Source organism: Solea senegalensis, linkage group LG20, assembly GCF_019176455.1.
Source record: "Solea senegalensis isolate Sse05_10M linkage group LG20, IFAPA_SoseM_1, whole genome shotgun sequence".
NCBI classification, from domain to species: Eukaryota; Metazoa; Chordata; class Actinopteri; order Pleuronectiformes; family Soleidae; genus Solea; species Solea senegalensis.
This window is the reverse complement of record NC_058039.1, coordinates 18,871,062-18,894,177: the sequence shown is the minus strand read 5'-3', so window position 1 is coordinate 18,894,177 and position 23,116 is coordinate 18,871,062. Positions and strand designations below refer to the sequence as shown.

The 23,116-nt window shown below is 43.0% G+C and overlaps 2 long non-coding RNA genes across 2 annotated transcripts; both read right to left on the bottom strand.

Moving 5' to 3' along the window:
• Positions 1 to 14,159: 14,159 nt before the first annotated feature.
• LOC122786669 lies at positions 14,160 to 14,973 on the bottom strand. Its single transcript, XR_006362467.1, has 2 exons — positions 14,823 to 14,973; positions 14,160 to 14,729 (listed from the first exon to the last, which is right to left on the bottom strand). It is a non-coding gene; the product is annotated as an uncharacterized LOC122786669 (long non-coding RNA).
• A 2,034-nt stretch (positions 14,974 to 17,007) lies between these two features.
• On the bottom strand, positions 17,008 to 17,647 carry LOC122786671. Its single transcript, XR_006362468.1, has 2 exons — positions 17,234 to 17,647; positions 17,008 to 17,137 (listed from the first exon to the last, which is right to left on the bottom strand). It is a non-coding gene; the product is annotated as an uncharacterized LOC122786671 (long non-coding RNA).
• Positions 17,648 to 23,116: the final 5,469 nt, after the last annotated feature.

Genomic DNA, 23,116 nt, shown 5'->3' with positions numbered 1-23,116 from the left:
GAGAGCTCTGGCTCCAATGAGCTGTGGCTTCTCTTCAGTTCCTCTGTCTGAGCCTCCAAACCTGTCTGGTTTGGAGTTAGCAGTGGTGTGGTTAGCAGGAGTTGGCTGGAGTTGGAGTTAGCTCAGTTCCCTGCTGAGCTCAGACATCTCGGCCCTCAGTTTACTCTGCTCCTCTACCTTCTTGACATTGACTTCCGTTACTTCCTGTGACCCCTCAGTTTCTTCTGCTCCACTTCAAAGGACTCTGTGGGACCCACTTGCGCCTGGACACTCTCTCAATCAGCCTTCTCATTCCTGGAGAACTTAGGCAAACTTATCGGTGTGACCTTTGCTTTGGGTTGGGCCGACTGAGTGCTGTCTCCTCCCGTGGGCACAATGCTCCTTTGTCCCATGCTGAAGTGGACGGGAGTAGTGTGAAGTCCTGGTATACTAGTGAGGGTTGGAGGTCAAGCAAAACTGACATTAGGTCTACGGTTAGGTTGTTGAGGCTGCGGAGGAGGGCTGGTAACACATCCAGTACTCTGCCTGTTAACAGGCGGAGAAACAATAGCCGAGTGGGTGTGAACAGGTGGGATAGTATTAACACGGGTTACTGGTCAGATATGCCTATTTCCCCATTAGTTATCCCAGCAACATGTCCACTCATCCATCTATCCATAGTCTCTTGGTGCCTTTTTACAATGGCGTCCCTCTTTGCCAGGGCATTGCTCAGTTCACAGTTGTCGTCCGTTGGGTCTACCTGTCCCAGTTCCTCAATATATTCATTGCAGGCATCGACGAAAGCACCATAATCGCTCTTTAATCCTGCCAACTCCTCCGACAATTCATCTTTACTTAGATTGCCAGCATCGACATTAAGGGGGTTCATACGCATTGTCAGGTTCCGTTGCGTATTTGACCGTCTCCGCTGTAGACTTTCCAGATCTGGCTTGTCGTCTGCCATTTTTCTTCTTTGAACTCCTGTCTCACTCCGGAATTGGAATTGTTCAAAGGATTTGACTCTCTGGTTCGTTGCCAACGACCCGTTCAAAGGATTCAGTTCTTTGCAAACGACACGTCCATGAATGGCACATGAATGTCCATGCTCCAAGCTGTCGACATCACAATGTCACAGTCTGTGAGGCTCTTCGCCCAGAAGAGCTCTGTATTCCTTGTGCAATCTTCACAGCCTTCCTCATGGCTGCGGCACTTCTTTTAATCCTCCAACGGCTCCGTTAGCTCTTTGCTCCGGCTCCTCCGTTTTAGTGATTCACGACTGCTTCACCAGTGTCCCAGGCTCACCGGTCCTGGTACTTCACGATTGCGTGCTCTTTTAGTAGTTCACAGCTGCTTCTCCAGTGTCCCTGGCTCTTCGGTCCTGGTACTTCACGATTGCCGTCCTCTGCTCGGCAGTCCGTACTCCACAGATACGGCGCCGAAAGCGGTTTTACAACTGTCCAGATTTCTGTTGGTTGATCCTTTCAACTCAATGCTCCCTTCTGGAAAGGGTAACCAGAACAAGTACGGTGGGTACAACTTGACTGTCTTTCTGAAGGTTTATTCTAGTGACGTTCCGTATCAAGGCTTCGAAGCGTGTGCCGAGTAGGGGAGGGGGCGTTTCCGCGATGCGTGTATCGAGGCTTGCTTCATGCCACGAGGTTTTACAGCTGTATAGACCCCTCAGGCTCCATTCAAAATGTGGGTTTTTGAAGGAGAGTTGCGGTCACTTGAGAGTTTGGATAGTTTGGAGAGTATGGATACTAGAGTTTGGATAACGTTTATTTAGTTTGGAGATAGTTTGGAGAGTTTAGGGAGAGAGAGAGATTTAGGAGAGTGAGGAGAGTAGGATAGGTGATATAGGATGGAGCCAGCGAGGTTCATCATTGTCCCAAGTTACACAAGCATAATCTGTGCCCTTTTCTGAGTTCCACAAGCACGTTCACTGTCCTCTGCCTGATTACGCCTGTGCCATTTTCAGAAAAACATTGCACAACCTGGCATATTATGATATTACCATTTTGGGAAGATTTACACACACAGAATACATTTAAAAACAGAAATTACAGAAATGATTTGGTCATACATTTTTTTGTAATTCATAGTCATTTCTAACAGACATAACAGACACAAAAATTCTATGCATCACACATTATGTGGTTCAGATACAGCTGCCTGTGATTATACACTTGGCCAGTAGGTGGTTTCGTGTGCACATGAAGCTTCGAGAAATGAACCCTTTCTTGAACCAATTGGCTCAAGTGGTTCAATGCCTCATGAGGCTTCATCTCACCATCACTAGTTTATTCCACATACACAGTTAAACAGTTATTAGGTTGTAAAGTCGTACAGGTTCTGATGATAGATAGATTTACAAAGGCACATACGAAGGTTAATATATAACAAAATATGGCTTTGACAATGCACCTTAAAGGCAATGGTGCTTTGATACCAATTACAACGATGAACAGGTAAATAAAATGAAAGATAAATAGCTTTGCCTGCTAGAAAGTTCTACACAATGAACATAATAAAAAACGGGAACTATGCCAATATCGCATTTTCACCAGACCACCTTCACCAGATGTTTTAAGTTGTTTTTATACATGTTACCCTCCTCAAAAATGACTGCAAATGAATGGATATTAAAAAAACGAACTCTGAACGGGTTCTGGCTCGAGGGCTCGCGAGTCTCCGTGTGCCCACGTGAAAACACACTCCTCTAACTCACCTCCCGTTCATTTTCAGTTCCATCAATGTCTCACACATGGAAATCTGAACATATTTGGAGACAGACAGACAGACGACTTTATTGACGTTGTGGATATTTGAATGTAGGCACTCCTCAAACTGCTTTAGAGAGAATTTTAGCCTCAAAGATTTACAGAGACAGAATCATCTCATTTACATAGCCCCGCCCCCTTCTGGTGTAGCGGTCAGTGAAGGCACACCTCTCTGTATGTGTTGCTGCTCATCACAGAAACAATACACATACAATACATAAAGAACTGGACATAATAACCTCTGAACATTTCAACCCCCGACATTCACACTTCCCTAAGACGTTAAGCAGCAATTGTCAGTGTAGAGATCAATGTAAATGATATATAGCAGCAGCCTGTTAAATTGCAGTACAGTTAAAGTGCCAAGTGAAATGCTATGTAATTACAAAAAGAGAAAAGAAGAAAACAAGGCTGGAGAGAAATAAAGCAGAACAGATTAAGGTGCAATAGTGATTGTCGTCCAGATTTATATCAGCAATTCAGCATTCTGACAGCTTGTGGAATAAAGCTGTTGATCAGTCTGTTGCTTCTGCCTTTTATGCTCCGGAAGCGTTTGCCTGATGGCAGCAGTTTTAAAGAGTTTGTTGAGAGGGTGTAAGAGGTCATTGACGATGGTCAGTGCCCTCTTCTTGCAGCGGGACTGGAATAGTTCTTGGATAGAGGGGAGGGAAACTTTTTGTTTCTTTTTGTTTTCATAGTCCATTTTAGTCAGGAGGCTACTTTTAGTTGTAATGTTTAATTTTTAGATTTTATATCCTGGCCATTGTCACAACCCGGCTCAACGTATGTGACAAAAAGGGAGACCACACATAATCTGCACATAATTTAACATATTTTAATTAAAAAAGTAATCAAATATTTAAACATAATGTGTAAACCAAAACAGGAATCAAAATGTCAGTCAGCAGGCCAGAGGAGGAGAGAGAGCATCTGTGGCAGGTCTGCTTAAATGGCCTCTTGAGCTGTTTGCAGGTGTGCTGCATCATTCACTCAGCCACAGTTCCACCCACCTGAAAGAGAAGGCAGAAACAGCCCACAAGGGCAGCAAACATGACCAGCCCCGAATCCGTCACTCTTCCCCCCCATAAGACAGGGTTCCTACCCTGAACCTAAATGTGCAGAAAATTACATAACTTACACTTAACGGTATGGGGTGATGATACGATGGGCTGGTCCTGTACATCACCCACCCACCCTTTTCAAACCCTTGGACTAATAAAGTTGTCACGCCTCCCTGCTCCAGACTCATCAGACTGAACCTCCTACCTCAGCAGTGTTGACGCCGAGGACAAGCACAAAACTACAAAGGTGCACGGGACAAGGCATCCGCCATAACATTCCTTGCCCTTGATGTGCTGAATGTTCAAATTGTAAGGCTGCAGAAACAGAGCCCACCGCATGAGCCTCTGATTTGGGTTCTGCAGAGAGTTTAAAAAGGTCAGTGGGTTATGGTCAGTTAATACTGTGATTGGCATTCCAGAGTCTAGGTAGACATGGAAGTGCTGCAAAGCCAAGATTAATGCCAGTGCTTCTTTTTCTATCACTGAATAGTCCAACTGATAGGAGTTGAACTTCTTTGAATAGAAACTAACTGGACGTTCAATACCTCCTTTGTCTGCTTGAAGTAGTACTGCACCTGCTCCAATATGACTTGCATCCACATGAAGCTTGAACGGCTGATCCAACTGGGGAGCCAACAGGACTGGAGTAGAGCACAATAAAACTTAAATGTCACAGAAAGCTTGCTTACTTGCTGAAAGCTTGCAGACCAAATAAATTGAACTTTTGCCTTTAACAAGTCAGTCAGAGGAGCCACCACAGTTGAGAAATCACGGCAAAAACAGCGATAATAGCCGACCAAACCCAAAAACCTCATCAATTCCTTTTCAGTGGTGGGAACAGGAAATTCCACAATAGCTGAAACCTTCACATGAATGGGCTGCACCTGACCCTGACCCACTACCTAAATATGTCACAGTGGCTTTTGCAAACTCACATTTTGCCAAGTTTACAGTCAAACTTCCCTCTGCTAGTCTTTCAAACAAAGCACCAATACGACTTAAATGATCCTCCCAGGTGTTACTGTATATAACCACATCGTCTAAATCCACAGCACAACCTTCAAGTCCATTAACGACCATATTCATAAGTCGTTGAAATGTTGCTGGAGCGTTGCGTAAGCCAAAACCCATCACTGTGTATGAGAACAAACCAGATGGTGTTATAAAAGTAGAGATTTCTTGAGCTCTTAGTGTTAATGGCACCTGCCAGTAACCCTTTAAAAGATCACATTTACTTACATACTTGGCTGAGCCAACTTGGTCAATACAGTCCTCAACACGAGGCAATGGATAGGAATCAGCCTTAGTCACAGCATTTACTTTACGAAAATCTGTACAACAACGTGGTGACTCAGATTTCTCAACAAGCAAACAGGGAGAAGCCCAACTAGAAGAGGATGGTACAGCGATTTGGTTATCAAGCATGTACTTAACTTCACCATCAATTATTTTTCGCTTCTCAGAGACTCGATAGAATCTGACGAATCGGTTTTGCGTCACCCACGTCAATGTCATGTTCAATCAAGTGAGTTTTTGAAGGCTTGTCCCCAAATAAGGATGGATAACTTTTTATCAGTTCAGTCAATTCTATACGCTTTTGAACAATCAAGTGTGACAACAAAACATCTAAATTTTGAAGCGATTCAGAGTTCTTCAAACGACCACGCAGCAATGAATCATCAGGTGCTGCCACATCTTCCCCCCACTAACTACTAAGTGGACCATTGGACCAGCAGTCAAGGCCAAACACACTTCTGAAGAAGAAGGATCCGAGTCAGGATCCGAGTCAGAGATTCAAGAACATAATATGGTTTCAACAGGTTTATGTGGCAAAGTTGCTTTTCCTGTGGTAGGGAGTAGCAATAAGATAGTTTTGTTCTGAAAGCTGACTCACTACCGTGTATGGTCCAACAAACTTCGCTCAAAATGGCGAACCTACAATTGGCAACAAGGCTAATACTACACCCTCACTAAACTGGCGTGTCTCCGAGCACCGGTCATACAAGTACTTCATGTGTATCTGAGATTTCACCAAATTTTGTTTAGCCAATTTGCCAGCCATACACTGTAAAGCCTGTGTTTGAAACCATTTATATAATCTATCAAGTTCGGGGGTGGTTCATCTATAATCCACTCATCCTTAAGCACAGCCAACGGTCCCTGTACCTTGTGACCAAAAACTAAGTCATTGGGGCTAAACCCTGTACTCTCTTGACCCACCTCTCTGGCAGCTAAAAGCAACCATGTTAAACCTTCCTCCGCAACCCAGTCAGTCTCATATAAAAACGTACCCTGGCTACGTTGGTCCACAGTGCAAAAACGTAGAGGGGCTACAATAATGGCCCTGGAATTGTATGACTGTTACATTTCTTTCTGCCTATTCTTTTGCGTCCAGGTCACGTGACTTTCAAGATTCCGGCCGTGAGAACAAAAAACATGGCGGACATTTCTCTTATTTTTAGTGAAAAAAATCAGTATTTTGAGGATGATTCTGCATAAAAATGCGTTTTGATTACATTTCTAGCGAGAAATGTATATTTTAATTTCATAATAGTCACTTAGTGAATGTACATAATCACTCGCTTGCTCGTTGCTGCGAAGATTATTCAGATTTCGCCAGAAAAATGTGAAACTGATACGTTTTGGTTGTGGCCCCAGATTACACATAGGACACCCTTGCGATCTGACGGATCAAACCCTCGACAACTACATGCCTTGCGTCTGAGGTTGATTTGCCGATCGACACATTATTCCGTGGCAGCGGGAGAAACTAATATTGACAAAGTGACGAGTTACGATCAAATGTCCGCTGTGTTTAATTTTGAAATCTACCGGAACCTGTAACTTCCTGTGTGGTGCGATCTCATTGATGGGGTTTGGCGCGTCATGGGCCCACGAAGAAGAAGAAGTCATTTTAGCTTGCTTGATGGAGTCATTGTTAACTGTTAACTGAATATTTTCACGACTAGCGTGTTATTTGTGGTATTACTCCTCGATCACGATATTTCAATAAATATTCCATTCGATTGATGAAGTTTCTTATGACATACACAGTGCTGCCACCACGTGTCTGTTCTTAGTAATAACTTATTTCTGTATGATCACGTTTTTGTCTGCTTGGAGGTTAATTAATTGTACTTATATTGTTGGAAATATGCAATATCTATCTATCTGAGATGATCTGTCAAGCTTTTGCAAACAGTATGTGTTGTCTGGTTCCCTACAAAGTGGGAGTCTTTCAGGCTTTTGAATGTTTTTTAATAAACTTTATAACAACATACACACACACATATTACACGCATATTTTCTTTCCTTAATTTGTGGTGTTCTCCTTTGTCACCCACTGTGGCGGCCAAGTTTTCCCACTGTAATAAAAGAAAAAGATTATTATTCATTTAGGTCTTTACATCAGCCATAAGTTAATTTCAAAACATGACAAGGTTAAGGGCAATGAGCAACAGCAAGCCACAACTTCATTCAGTAGGTTTATAAACGAGCCCTAACCCTAACAGTAAATTACCTGCCTATGGTAATATTTTGGTTAAGGTTTGTATATGCATTACCTACGGTGTAGCCATTTATTTTAAATCATATACCTCTTCTCTGAAGGTATCCATTGTGAAAGACCTCTGCAATTTTCTGCACAATAATAGTCCCAAGACATTGGACTTTTGTAAATGTGTGTTTGTGAAAGTTATTATTATCATTATTATTATTATTATTATTATTATTACTTTAGCATCCCAAATGCACGCATTCACACACCCAGTGACACACTGGGGGGCAAGTGTGGGTTCAGTGTCTTGCCTAAGGACACCTCGACAAATTGAGCAACAGCCGCCCACAAATACAAGCCAGGGCTATTACTAAGTTTGAAGTACTAAGAATTAGGCTATTCCAATCAAAACTCTGAGAAATTGTACATACCAGAGTGAACAGGGCTCCCACTCCACCAACTTCATTTGGATCCCCTGAAAAAACATCAAAGTTTAAGGGGTTTCTAGTTGGGGTGCTTGCAATTCCAGTACATCGAAGACTTTTAATATTGTAAAGCTAACCTTCAGCAATTTGCAGCGGATCACCCTCTTCACTGGGTAGTAAGGATCCCCTTCTAGGATCCCATGGTTACATTCTGAAAGAGCAAAATAGTACTTGAGTTTGACCTCATACATCGTCATCAATGTATCAAAAGCTATTTTGACACACAACACATGATATACATATGACTTAAGTATATCTGGTATATCTTATTACTGTATCTGAAGTCTGATTTGAAATCTAGGAAAGCTTAATAACCTGTGGGTGATGTTTTCCCCCTCAGTTTCCTCCTTGTAGACATGTCTACTGAGGCTGCAGAATTCTTCTGCTTCTTTTTCTTTGCATCTGTTGAGATTAAGGAAATGTATCTTTGAAGAGCTGCTATTGCAATGAATACTGATCTAAATACCTCTATTCCAATAACAAATATAAAATGTAACATTACAATTGTAAATATATAGATTAGAGAAACAATTAATCGATTATGAATCGATTACAAAATTAAGCGACAACTATTTTGATAATCGAATAATCAGTTTGAAGCTTTTTTCATGATTAAAACAAGATTTCCGATTGTTTAAGCTTCTTAAATGTGAATATTTTCTACATTTCTTTGCTCTGGATAACAAAGACATCATTAAAAGTCAATCATTTTCGTTTGTGGACAAAGCAAGACATTTGAGAACATCATCATTTCAAGGTTTGACGAACACCAATCAACATTTTTTTAAGGTTTTCTGATATTCTGATCACCAAACGATTAATCGAGAAAACAATCAACAGATTAATCGATTATGAAAATAATCGTTAGTTGCAGCTCTAATATATATTGTAATCTTTTGCAGGGCACGCATTGAAATACTTGGAAATTGTTTAACCATATGCTGTATGATCACTTATTCGCTCTACCAAGGGTTATAGACTACAAGATGGACAAACAGGTGACCAATTGAAGGAAAAGACTGAAAGATGAGGGGAAAAACAATGAATGTAGATCCTCCCACACAGAATCTCAATAATAATAATAATCTCAATATTGATGGGAGTTGTGTTAAATTAAATTTAAAACTCTACAAAGACAAGACATTTAATTTTCAAACTGATCAAATGTATTGTTTTTTGGCTAATATTAACTGATTTTGAATTTGAGGCCTGCAACATGCACACAGTTAACACAGATTGTCGCTACTACAAGTTCTACAAGTGCTGTCCACACCACATTTAAAATAGATTTTGGAAATCATGGATGTCGTGTTCCTCTGGGTAAAGAGGAAAAGGACCTCCCAAATTGTTATCAGCGCTAAGTTCAAAGGCCAGTATCTGTGATGCTATGGGGCTGTATAGTGTCCATGGCATACCCATGTCCCATGACATTCAAAATGAGTGAATCTTTGCAAACAAACCAATAAATACCTTGTTATATATTCATTGAATATAGGAAATTAATTGGAATAGGGATTTGTATGATCATCTGGGGCCTAATTTATAAATGTATAAATATATGAACAAACTGAGAAATAAGACATTGATTATGATGACAGAAATTCACGCTCCCCGCAGAATATGAAAGCTTGCTAAATTACACAATATTTTGAGTTGATTATCATTTATAACAGAAACCAGCATAGGACTTGAATTGTTATGGCCATGTATTTTGATGTGTGTGTGTGTGTGCGCATACTGAGCTTGTCCATATATACAGTAGACTGAAGTGAATTCTGTACAGCTAAAAATGAGGCACCAAAGATTGAAGCTGTTCTGGTACATTTCTACATTTAGAGTATTATTTCAGATTAAGAAGGAGAGACAGATTATATGTTTAACATGGTTATGTATACCATGATTAAACAACATATGAAAAAGAAACAGACTAGTAATTGAATCATGATTTATATGGTATTTGAAAACATCAGCAGAATTTACCATGTTTCTGCTGAGGTGGTTGGTGGGCTGGATGGGAGAACTGGCTGTGGGCTGGATGGAAGGACTGGTGTTGAGCTGGATGGTGGGCTGCATGGGAGGACTGGTGGTGGGCTGCATGGGAGGACTGATCGTGGGCTGCTGTTTAGTAAAACCTTAATGGTACAAAAAGAGGAAAGTATTAACCTCCTGTAGTAAGAACAAATGTCCCCTTTTTTCTAGCAGTGAGTGTGATCCATAAGGAAATGTATGTCTTTTGTATTCTTCTGTCTATAAATGCTGCCCTATGGAATCTATGCTCTCTGTAGAACGGGTGAGGCTGATTTTGATGCAAATTGTAGGCTCTGGTGAAGTGGAGATATGTGTTTATAGTTTTTTGAAGCCTCTTGCTGTTGCCTCTTTTGCTATGTATGGCAGACAATCAGTGAGCTATGTGGCTCACTGACTGGTAAAAGAAAAAAGGTCTGCAAACTACAGCTGGAACTAAAGTTTATTTTCATAATCGATTAATCTGTCGATATTTTCTGGATTAATCGATTGATCATTTGGTCCATAAAATATCAGAAAACCTTAAAAAATACTGACCAGTGTTTCTCAAAGTCAAAGATGATGTATATACTGTATACATATATATTTATATGTATGACTCTGAAAGCAGAGACTCTTTTAACTTAACTTAACTTATGACATAACTTAACTTATGACTCAAACCTATTCATCACTTATCAAATTTGTTGGTGATTAATTGTATAAAATTTTACTTCTAAAATAAATACCTATTGGATCAAGCAAAGACAAAATTTAATGAAGCAACAGGTGAAAAGCTATTTTTGGCCCACTGTGGTTTGCCCCATGACAGCTGTACCAAGAAGATTCCCAACTGTAATTGCTGTGTCTGTGGCACATTTATATTTATGTTGACTGTAGAGTAAGATTTTAAACGATCGCACACACTTACCATTAATTAACACTTCATATAGAGCCTTCATCCTGTCAAGGCATTTGTCAGAATGCTCTGACAAATGCCATTTTGGATGGAGGACTTGTGCGGACCAGGTGTTCTGCTTCTTCCTTTTCTTTCCAAGAAAGACTATGGTCATATACCCCAATGTGTTTAACTTTTCTACCTGAAAATACAGATATACATTATTTAAAACATACAGACATATAAGCAATTATAAATGTCGGAAACATTGTGGGCTGTAATTATGTAAATAATTACTATAGAAGTTAAACACATAAGACAGAAGCCTCATCAATAACATGAGAGGTGGTTTGTTTTGTTTTTTTTGGTTTTTCAACCACATCTCCTTTCTGGCCTCAAATTTCTGCAGTTTTTTTGCCAGTCTTTGCTTCCTAGGTTGTACTGACTGGCAATATTTGCAGATCTTAGTGGCCACACCAATAGCTGCCCTGCAGGTCACACAGGTTGTTGTTGTCGATCCTCGTGGCATCTTCAAACTACAATATAAAACAATCAACATTTAATAACCAAAGTGACAAAAGAACTGCATAATTTAAGTGTTATCACATTACAAATGTTTGTAATTTGGCCTACTTCTGCATTATCAGTCGTGTAAGACATCAACACTTCATGTAGCAATGTTTCAATGGTGTTCATATCACAGCATCACATCCAATTAACTGCTATTATCCTTAGCAGCAAATACAAGGCTACAGATTCTATGCAACAATAACCCTCTCGTCTCACATAGCTCCAAGTTGATTTTTGTTTTCATCTAGGTATATTTGTATTTTCTTTGTGTATATGATTTTATCACATGTCTTACTATAGCTCCTATCTCATTTTGATTCTGCTGAAGTGACATGTGAATTTGGTATCAATAAAGTTTTCAGCTAATCTCATCATTCTGTCCTCGATTAGCACATTGCCGCCAACTGCAGCTAACGTTAAGTGCGGTGACTAATATAATGCTGGATAAACCCCTATGTCATTGACCACATCACTATAGATTCATGTTGTTTAAATAATGATGACCTAGACAGCGCTAACTAACTTTATTATTCAGGTTCCGTTAGCATGTTGATATCAGTACGAGTGTTCATTACCTGCCTTAGAGGATGTACAGTATGAATGATGTTGGCGGAGAGCGCGGACACACCCCTCACTCACTTGTCAATCTACTGACCTCTGTGCCTCTGTGATAGGGCAACCCACGTGCCAATCAGCGACCTCTCGCAGCTACGTTGCCCACACGTCCATGTGCCCACACACATTTTGTAACACTGATTTTAAGATAAATTGGGCTAAGCATTTTCTACAAAACCCTGTCTCGATTGGGAATTTTATTCCCCAATATATATTCCCTCACTTTGGTGGTCTGAGCTTTATTATTAACTGCAATTACAATGTGGACAAACTCCCTGTAGAACTGTCCACTTTCCATAAACAGGTCCTTTTAGCATGGTCTCTCATTTATTTTGATCTCATTTATTATTTCTTTCTTCTCATCCCACACGTATCTAATTTGGAATAACAGAGATATTTTATATAAAAACAAAGTCACTCTTTTTTGAGAATTGGCTACAGAATCAGATTCTGCTATTTAACGGGCAGGGGCGACTTTTCTCTTACTGAGAATTTCTATCAACATATAATATTCCAGTTATGCCATGAGAATTTGCACTTGTATTTGACGCCATTCCATCAGGCTCAATAATGCTTTTTAGAAATTCTGGCAGACCTCCACCCACTTCTGTCGTCCTCTCCGCTGTGGCTGAATCACCTGTTGTCATTCCATTTCAAAGGTTGACTATCTACCATAACCTGAACCCAAAGACCACTATCTCTGTTTTTGGGCACATTATAATCTGTGATTGCAAAATAATAATTTATTTCATTGTAGGCTATATTTCCAGCAGGGTGCCTGGCTGCAGCTGAGGTTATGTCATCCAAAAATACTAGTTAATCATGTTATCCACACACTTTTTTGTCTACTAAATTCTAACTATAACATTAGATGCATTGTGTGACAGAGTAACTTGGCTGAAAAAGAGCACAATAGCACAGTCACAGCACTGCAGTCATTTTTGAACCAGGTAAACAAACAAAAACGACTGAAATAGAGGAGGTCTGTCAAGAATGTCAGAAACACAATGTTCAATAGCAAATGAAAAGAAAACACAGTGGAATACTTGTGAATTTGCATGCAGGCAACCTAGACTGGATGTGGCCTACTGTTTCCAATTAGTAGCCTCTCTATCAAGGCCTACTTTCTTATCATAATTATTATTATTAGTCTACCTAATTGTCACTCTACCTTTGTCTCCTTTGATTTATGTATATAAATGATTTGAATAACTGTATTACCTCATCTGGCATAAAGTCCTCCAAAATCATAAAGATACAAACAATACTCAACCAATCCTCATTTTGATCATTATTTACACACACACACACACACACACACACACTGTTCGGGCTCAGGTCCAAAAAGTAAAAAAAATAAACCTTGTCATACATCACTGGAATTGTCTTGACCTTGAGAGTAACATATATCAATTTGAAGGTTCTTAATTATTTCTGCTTTGAGATATTGATCTTTGAACCTTAACCTCAGGGCATATTTGAAGGCTTATAATTCCAGGACAAAAAGGGTTACAGACATTATAAGCGTTATAAAACACAAATATATTGAAGTCACGTGATTGAGACACAAAACATAGGCAATAGTCACACTATTTGCAAGAGAAGTGACATTTCCCCTCCGACACTACCTTTTTAACATCAGGCTTGACAGCTTTTATGCTTGCCTTACGCGCCTGCAGTCCTACTTGACTTTTCACAAATTCACAGATGTATGTTGATAAGAACAAAGTGAGCACATGCATGGCCAGTGTCTTCTGTATATCATACTTTTGGGGACAATCCACCCAATAGAGAGCAGCCTTCATGTCACCAGCAGCCTGGATGTCAATCAGTTCACTGTGATTGACCGCCTCATCCAGCGACAATCACCTTACCCACATTAGCAGTTGACAGCCTCAACTAGTGGCTTGCTATCATATAGGTAATATATGTATATGAGTCTGTTAACACTGACAAAGGCTAAAAAATAACTTGTGTTTCAAAGGCAAATTGATATATGAAATAATAATATATTACTTAGGATACAATATTCATTTTAATGATATATTATATTATATTATAGTCAAATTAAAGAGTGTCTGGCCCTGATGGTGTCTGTTGGAAAAATTCCAGCACTTGGACAAGTGTAGTTGATGAGCCCTGCCTTATATAATATAGGCCTAATGCTTATGACAGACTTACCTGAAAGGAACAACTGACACAAGGGGATAAAACAGGAAACTGGCTTAAATAAAAACTATTCATGGAAAAAAACAAGAGACATGACTATAGTTGAAACAACAGTTCACTTTACTGGGTGAAATTAATAAAGCAGGCTTTCTAAAACCAAGAGACTATGCCCTGTTCAAAATAAAGACTGTATATCTTCAGATAGAGAAGGTGTGAGAGTGAGTGAGGGAGAGAGAGAGAATTAATATACGAACATGTGGAAACATAAGCACAAATAGCACACTGTTGGAGAGAGTAACAATACAATAGGCTATGTACACTACACAACTACAGTGAAGCTATGCAGGATGCACAATACTAACATAATGGTTGTTCACAGTTTCAGAGGAATTTGCAGTAAACAGCAGTAAAATTGCCTCAGGTTTTACAAACAAGTTATTTACAGCACTGTTTTAGTTCGATACACATCATCTCCCAACAACTAGTCTCCCAGTTCCTCATCAGTAGAAGAAGTATTCTCCAAGTCTTCCTCTTCAGAGAAGTCATCTAAGGACAATGTTTGCAGTCCAACAATACTTTTGTATGTTGTGCGTGCTGTGGCCAGTTGTGCTTCAACTTCACACAATCAGAGTAGTCCCTCATGTCCTTTCTCCATCAATCCCTCTGTACTGCCTGAGAATGTGACATTAAAATAAAAATAAATATGCCAAGTGGTTACCAGAGAAGCAAATTGAAAAAAAAGGACAAACTATTTATTGTCCTTACATTTCTCATTGGTGTCTTCAGTGAGCTGAAAGGTAAGCTCTTTAATCAGTCCAGCAACACTCCTCATGTACTCCATGTGCTGTTTGACTTCACGAACCACAATGACTTCTTCTTCTTTCAGTCTAGCCAGCAGCATTACCTTATCAAAAACATTTTTTTTTTGCTCCATATCACCATGACCTGCAATACATTACATAAAGTGTTATCTTACATCTTAACTCCTACACAAATAATGGGACAGAAGATATTTTGCATACATATTGTTTTTTTGTGATTTTGATGGCTGCAGCAAATTTCAAACAAGCTGGGGAAAATTGTTGAAAACTCCAAACCACCTGTTTGGATCATTCCCCTAAACATATTCATTAGTAACAGGTGATAATCTCATGATTATGCTTTGTGTTATTTATCCACCAACAGCGAACCCACTCATACACAACCCTTCCCTTTGTTAATTTCCCTGAGGGAACCTCTCAAAGGGATCAATAAAGTCGTCTGTCTGTCTGTCTGTCTGTCTGTCCCTAACTGCTTACTGCTATGGGTGTATTCCTACAATAGAGAAATAAACCCTAACCCAGGATGTGATAGTACCTCAGCACTTCGCAAAAGGGGTTCGATAACATCCATTTACACATTAGTGCATTCATTTTTTTGCATATTGCCTAGTGTCTTAAGATTTACATCAGATTCCATATGTACATCAATACATTTCAGAGGAAGTACTTACATTCCCATGGCCAGGAGTAGTTGTCCACAGCCAGGAGTTCATTGGGAGGAGGGAGTTTTCCAACTTCCCCCACAGTAGTATTATGGTCATTGATGGCAACTTCCAAGGCTTTTTTCTCAAGAGCAATCTTTTTTCTCAGTTGATGCCTTCGTTTATTCCCACCTACAATGAGAAACACAAAATGAGTGCACTCACACCATGACCACACAAAACCACCATAAAAAAATAAGGCTTCTCAATATACATGTATGTGTATATGACTATTGTGACAGATGCTGTGTGATCATTTTTGCATCAAAAGTTTCATTATCATTTGAAAAATTGTAAAAACACTACATATTTTTTATTGAAGTGTTTTACAACATTTGTAGGTCAGGACATCTCTGCACTTTGCATAAATATTGGAAATATTTGGATATTGCACTCAAACTTATTATGATTTTGAAAGTTTTTCAGTATGCTGCTCTGACTTGTAGTAAACCTACTTCAAAAGATGTTTGTTTTTGTTTTTTTAAATAAATGACTATTTATACTATGTATAAGTCAGTAGTGAATTCATTTTTTCACAAATTTGCACTACTAGTGGCCTTTTCTGCTCTCACCAGACTGACGATACAGCTGAAATTTCGCTGTTTGATGCCCAAATATAACCCCTCGATGGTCCTCTGCAGGTCATTTTGGGTTGTTGCTCCTTCGGACGACAACAAACAAATGAATTCATGCCCATCTCGTCCATCAGCCTCTTTTCAGATCCGCTGTACAAGAGCAGAGCCATCAAATATTTTTTTCAAAGTACCTGAGGTCCACTGCTGAACATCAGACACCCACTGCTGGACTATGTCTTGCTGTATAGACAACTCTGCGGTGAGTTTCTCCAGGTCCTTTGTTGCCTCTGTAATCCTTTGTACAGTCTGTCCGAAAGACATTTCTGTGTTAACAAATGCTGAGACACAATTTAAAAACTGTTATTATACATCTTTGCCTATTTGCCTAGTTAGTACCTTGATGTGTCTTTTGGCCAGTGTCCGGTCAAGGTTTTCCGCCTTTCGCTTGTTCCAGCCACATGCCTGGATTGTAAGCATGTCTGTGCGAACTTGACACACGATGCATATGCAGTAATTTAGGTTCACAGTGAGGACCAAAGGTCAGATACTACATTGATCATTCTCTAATATTGTTACATAAACCTGGAAAGAATACACTTAATTAATGTGTCAGAAGTTAAATTATTATAAAGAGAATCTTGATCAGTATAAAAGCGCTGACTAGACAATTATTTTCAATTATTAAGGGAGCACCTATGCATGGAAATCTAAAATGCAAAGGCCGAGCATCAGTGTTCAAACCCTTCTCAGAAGGGGGAATATGGGAAATATTTAAGTCTGGTGCTGTTTGTCTTCTCTGGAGTTGGACACGTGCTGTCACGGCTTAGCAAGAAACCCAGAACGAGACTCTGACTGACGAAAGAAAAAGTTTATTTGAGATGAGGGAATGCGGGGAAGGAAGGGTGCTGGTCCGGGGGGAGGGGGGATGACGGCTGGAGGGCTTGAGGTGATGGCTGGGCTGGCAGACGGGCAGGCAGGAAGGACTGAACAAAAGACAAACAGGTTTAAATTTTGCACCGACTGGCAACAGAGTACAGTTTCTAAAGGTTAGCTCGAATAGTAGTCTTCTTCCAACAAACCGTGTACACTGAGTGACGATCCGGCAGAGACTGAAGGTAGGGACAGGAACTAAGTGCAGACTGGGTGATGAGCTGATGGAAACCAGGTGGCTTGATTGCAGCAGCAGGGCAGGTGTGGAGTGGGAGGTAGGCAGGTCCAGCAGAGGTGACAGAGTGCAAGGGGGGAGGGGAAGGTGACAGGCAGACAAAAACAAACACCAAAACTGTCATGAGGCTGGCCTCATGACAGTACCCCTCCCCCGACGGACGCCACTGGGCGGCCCACCAGGCCCGGGTTTCTCAGGGTTAGCTCGGTGGAAGTCCTGAACGAGAGCAGGGTCCAGGATGAGCCGGCGGGACACCCAGCATCGTTCCTCGGGCCCATAGCCCTCCCAGTCGACCAAGTATTGAACGCCACGGCCGCGGCGGCGACAGTCCAGGAGATGCCGAACAGTTACATGTTACATGTTACATGTCATTTAGCCCTGAACAGTGAAGGCGGGATGGTCGTCAATGACCCTGGGGGGAGGAGGAGGGGGAGGAGGGGGAACCAGCCAGCGGACTGGAGACAACAGGCTTGACAGCAGACACGTTGAACACAGGGTGAACCCGAAGGGTCCGAGGTAGCTTCAGCCGAACAGCATTGGGGTTAACAATCCTCAGAATCACAAAAGGGCCAATAAATCTTGGGGACAGTTTCTTAGAGTCTGTCTTTAAAGGGAGATCCTTGGTGGAAAGCCATACCTTGTCTCCAGGAGCATAGCAGGGCGCAGGGGTGCGATGGCGGTTCGCTTGGCGCTTGTAGCGGTCAGAGGCTTGGAGTAAGGCAGAGCGTGCACGGTGCCAGGTCTTGTGGCACCGGCGGGCATGGGCTTGGACTGAGGGTACTGAAAGCTCCTTCTCCTGTGAGGGGAATAGGGGAGGCTGATACCCAAAAACACATTGGAATGGTGACATACCTGTGGCAGATGAAGGCAACGTGTTATGGGCATACTCCACCCACGGAATTAGCGTCGACCAGGTTGAGGGGTTGCAGGACAACATGCAGCGGAGTGAGGTCTCTAGATCCTGGTTTGCCCTTTCCGCTTGACCATTAGATTGTGGATGGTATCCTGAGGATAAACTGATGGTGGCTCCAACAGAGGAACAGAACGCCTTCCAGACAGCGGAGGTGAATTGAGGCCCACGATCTGAAACTATGTCTGAAGGAAGTCCATACACACAGAACACTTCTCTGACCAAGAGATCAGCTGTCTCCTTGGCCGAGGGCAGTTTAGGTAGAGGCAAGAAATGGGTAAACTTACTGAAACGGTCAACAGTAAGGACTACCGTGTTGCCAGCAGAGGCGGGCAGACCAGTCACAAAATACAGGGCCAGGTGTGACCAGGGACGTCGGGGCACCGGCAGAGGATGCAATAATCCAGCACTGGGTCGAGTTGAAGACTTGTTTTGTGCACAAACAGGACAAGCAGACACAAAAGATTTGACATCTGCAACCATTGATGGCCACCAAAAACGACGTCTAAGGAAGGCAAGTGTTCGATTTAACCCTGGATGGCAGGTAAGTTTTGAAGAATGGGCCCATTGCAGTACTGCGGGCTTTACAGAGTCTGGGACATACAGCCGACCCGGAGGGCCATTACCTGGGTCTGGTTGTGTCTGTTGGGCCTCTTTTACCTCCTCTTCAATCCTTAGAGACACCGCAGCGACTAAACAGGACTCCGGGATGATGGGTTCTGGGGGCTCCATGGGGCCATCCTCCCTCCCAAACATATGGGACAGGGCATCAGGTTTCGTGTTTTTAGAACCGGGCCTGTAGGTCAGAGTAAAGTTAAATCTACCAAAAAATAGGGCCCACCTGGCTTGACGAGCATTGAGCCGCTTAGCAGACTGGATGTACGCCAAGTTCTTGTGGTCCGTCCACACCACAAAAGGCTGTTCCGATCCCTCTAACCAGTGCCGCCATTCCTCAAGAGCCAGCTTCACAGCCAAGAGCTCACGGTTGCCCACATCGTAGTTCCTCTCTGCTGGAGATAACCGGTGGGAGAAAAATGCACAAGGATGGAGCTTACTATCCATGGCGGCGCGCTGAGAGAGGACTGCTCCCACCCCAATGTCTGAAGCATCCCCTTCCACAATAAACTGCTTCTCCCGGTCCGGCTGGACGAGAACTGGTGCAGAAGTAAAATAATCCTTGAGCTTGAGGAAAGCTGCTTCAGCGGCGGGCGTCCACTGGAAAGGCTTAGAGGTTGAGGTTAGTGCAGTTAGCGGGGCAGCCACACGACTATAATTTCTGATGAATCTTCTATAGAAATTAGAAAATCCAAGAAACCTCTCTAACGCCTTACGACTGCTAGGGCTGGGCCAAATCAGGACTGCCTCTACCTTGGCTGGGTCCATCCTCATCTGTCCTTCAGCAATGATGAATCCCAGGAAGGAAGTTGACGAGGCATGGAACTCGCATTTCTCGGCTTTCACAAAGAGCCGATTCTCCAACAGTCTTTGGAGAACCTGGCGGACCTGCTGGACATTTTCTGACAAACTCCTAGAGAAAATGAGAATATCATCCAGGTAAACAAAGACAAAATGGTGCAACATGTCCCTGAGGACATCATTTACCAGGGCCTGGAAGACGGTTGGGGCGTTGGTGAGCCCAAACGGCATAACCCGATACTCAAAATGGCCCAGAGAAGTGTTAAAGTCCGTCTTCCATTCGTCACCGTCCCGTATCCTCACCAGGTGGTATGCATTACGGAGGTCGAGTTTAGTGAACACCGTGGCCCCCTGGAGTGAGTCAAAGGCAGAATTCATTAACGGCAAAGGATACTTATTCTTTATGGTGATATTGTTTAATGGGCGAAAATCAATACATGGTCGGAGGGACCCATCCTTTTTACCAACAAAGAAAAACCCTGCTCCAAGGGGTGACGAGGAGGGACGAATGATGCCAGCAGCCAGGGAGTCCTTTATATACCTCTCCATGGCCTCCCGCTCAGGCTTGGAGAGACTGTATAGGCGGCTACTGGGAAGGGGAGCACCAGGCAGGAGATCAATGCCACAATCATAAGGACGATGAGGGGGCAGAGACAGAGCACGTTCCTTACTGAATACCGTCTGGAGGTCATGGTATTCGGGTGGAATGGAGGCTAGATTAGGGACTTCAGGCAGGGTTTCAGGACTGGGCACCGAAAAAGGAGGGGCTGATAGCAAACAACTCGCATGGCAATGAAGGCTCCAACTGGTGATCTCTCCTGTCCTCCAATCAACTTGGGGATTGTGTTGTGCTAGCCAGGGGAGCCCGAGAACTAAAGGGACTGAAGGCGAGTCAATTAAGTAAAAGCTAAGGCTTTCCTGATGATTACCAGACAGAAGTAAATGGTACAGTCCTCCGAGTTATGCTGGCTAAGAGTCTACCATCTAGTGCGCTTGCTTCTAGTGGCTTATCCAGACAGATAGAAGGCAAGTTTAACTGCTTGGCAACAGTGGCATCAAGGAAACTCTCATCTGCACCAGAATCTAGAAGAGCAGAACAATCCAGGGACTGACCTTTCCACGACAAAGTCGCATGTGCTTGTGCTCGGGGTCGGGGAGAGAGAGGAAGGGAGGTGTGGCTCGACAGGATTCTCCCCCTCACTGACGAGCCTGGTTGTTTGACGAACGAAGAGGACAGGAGGCCAAGAAATGCCCAGGTTTCCCACAATACAAGCAGCTGTTACTCCTCATGCGACGCTGACGCTCCTCGGGTTCCAGATGGAAACGTCCCAGCTGCATTGGCTCAGGTGAGGGATCCCTTCCTAGTAAACCAGGGACTGAGCCTTCCTCACCTTGGTGCGCGCGGGATCCTGAGGCTGATGGAGAGTGCCCTGGGGTGGCAGTGGGTGGGCGCCGCTGCCTCTCTCTTCTCCGCTCTCGCAGTCGATTGTCTATGCGGATAGCCAGGGAGACTAGACCCTCAAAATCAGAGGGCTCCGGGTAGGAAACAAGTTCATCCTTGATTGAATCATTTAATCCGTGACAAAAAACAGTTTGAAGAGATTCATTGTACCAGCCACTTTCAAGGGACAGGGTACGAAATTCAACTGAAAATTCTGCCACACTACGCATACCTTGGTGCAAGGAGAGTAACCTCTTGGAGGCCTCCTGGCCACGAACTGGATGGTCGAAAACCTTCCTCATCTCGGTGGTAAAGGCAGCATAGGAAGCGGTGACTGGAGACTGCTTCTCCCACAGAGCAGCAGCCCAGGCCAAGGCATTTCCACGCAGGAGCCCCATCAGGTAAGCAACTCTCGACTGCTCCGTTGAGTAAGACTGGAGGCTGTTGACTGAACACAAGATTGCATTGTAACAGAAATGAACGACATAATCCAAAATCACCCTCATATCGATCCGGGGGAGGAACCCAGGGCTCCTTAACGGGAACAGAAGTGGACACTGCTGGAGTTGGGACTGGTGGCCTTGTCTCGGAACTGGAGGGCTGATTCACCTGATCCCGGATCTCCATCACCCGGGTGGTGAGCTCTCTGAGGCTGTCCATTACCTCCTTCAGTGCCAGGGTGTGCTGTCCAAGCAATATGCCATGGTGGGAGACTGCCTGGCGGACTGGGTCAGTGTCTGCTGGGTTCTGCATGGCCGGATCGTTCTGTCACGGCTTAGCAAGAAACCCAGAACGAGACTCTGACTGACGAAAGAAAAAGTTTATTTGAGATGAGGGAATGCGGGGAAGGAAGGGTGCTGGTCCGTGGGAGGGGGGATGACGGCTGGAGGGCTTGAGGTGATGGCTGGGCTGGCAGACGGGCAGGCAGGAAGGACTGAACAAAAGACAAACAGGTTTAAATTTTGCACCGACTGGCAACAGAGTACAGTTTCTAAAGGTTAGCTCGAATAGTAGTCTTCTTCCAACAAACCGTGTACACTGAGTGACGATCCGGCAGAGACTGAAGGTAGGGACAGGAACTAAGTGCAGACTGGGTGATGAGCTGATGGAAACCAGGTGGCTTGATTGCAGCAGCAGGGCAGGTGTGGAGTGGGAGGTAGGCAGGTCCAGCAGAGGTGACAGAGTGCAAGGGGGGAGGGGAAGGTGACAGGCAGACAAAAACAAACACCAAAACTGTCATGAGGCTGGCCTCATGACACGTGCAGAGATTTGACTCCACCTGACCACCAGGAAGCACTCTATTGTAGAGAGGTGCTACACCTTCTGGTTTGGTCTATGTGGAGAAGGAGTCATACTGCAGCATGATAACGACCCCAATCACACCTCAAAGCTCTGACAGAACCACTTGAAGATCAAAGATGATAATGAAAACGTAGTGCTCGATTCAAAACAAACAAAAATGCTTACCGGCTTTTGACATGTACTTGGAACAGATGGGTGCTCGGGAGAGGAAGCTGTTAACCTGTTCAACCTCCTCCTCGATTGTTGTTCCAGCTCCTTCTTGATTGCGTCCCCCCCATTTTAGCTGTAATACATTTAGATGAATGTTATCATTTGGAAAAAAAAGTAGGGGCAGTGGACAGACAATCATAATGTGTGGTACAAATTGGTAAGATATACATCTAATTGTCATTATTACCTCACACATCCAAGAATGTGCTTTTGCATGCATGATGGAGAGAAATGGGCGCATGTTCAGCAAGTCCTCCAACTCTGGACAGTGGTCCACAACTCTCTGCAGATATGGCCAATATTTGCAGACCACATCAGAGCAAAAAAACTGGACGGTCTGTGAAGCTAGCTGTTTCTGGAGATATAATGGGTATGCAAATATTTCTCCACGGAACATATTCAGTCCCTTCAGCAAAACCCCATGACGGCAGACAGCAACTTCAACACCTTCCTCTAGTCTAGTTTGCTTGCAGACTTGCTGGCAGACTCTCGTGCTGCTGTCCACTGACCCGCACCAC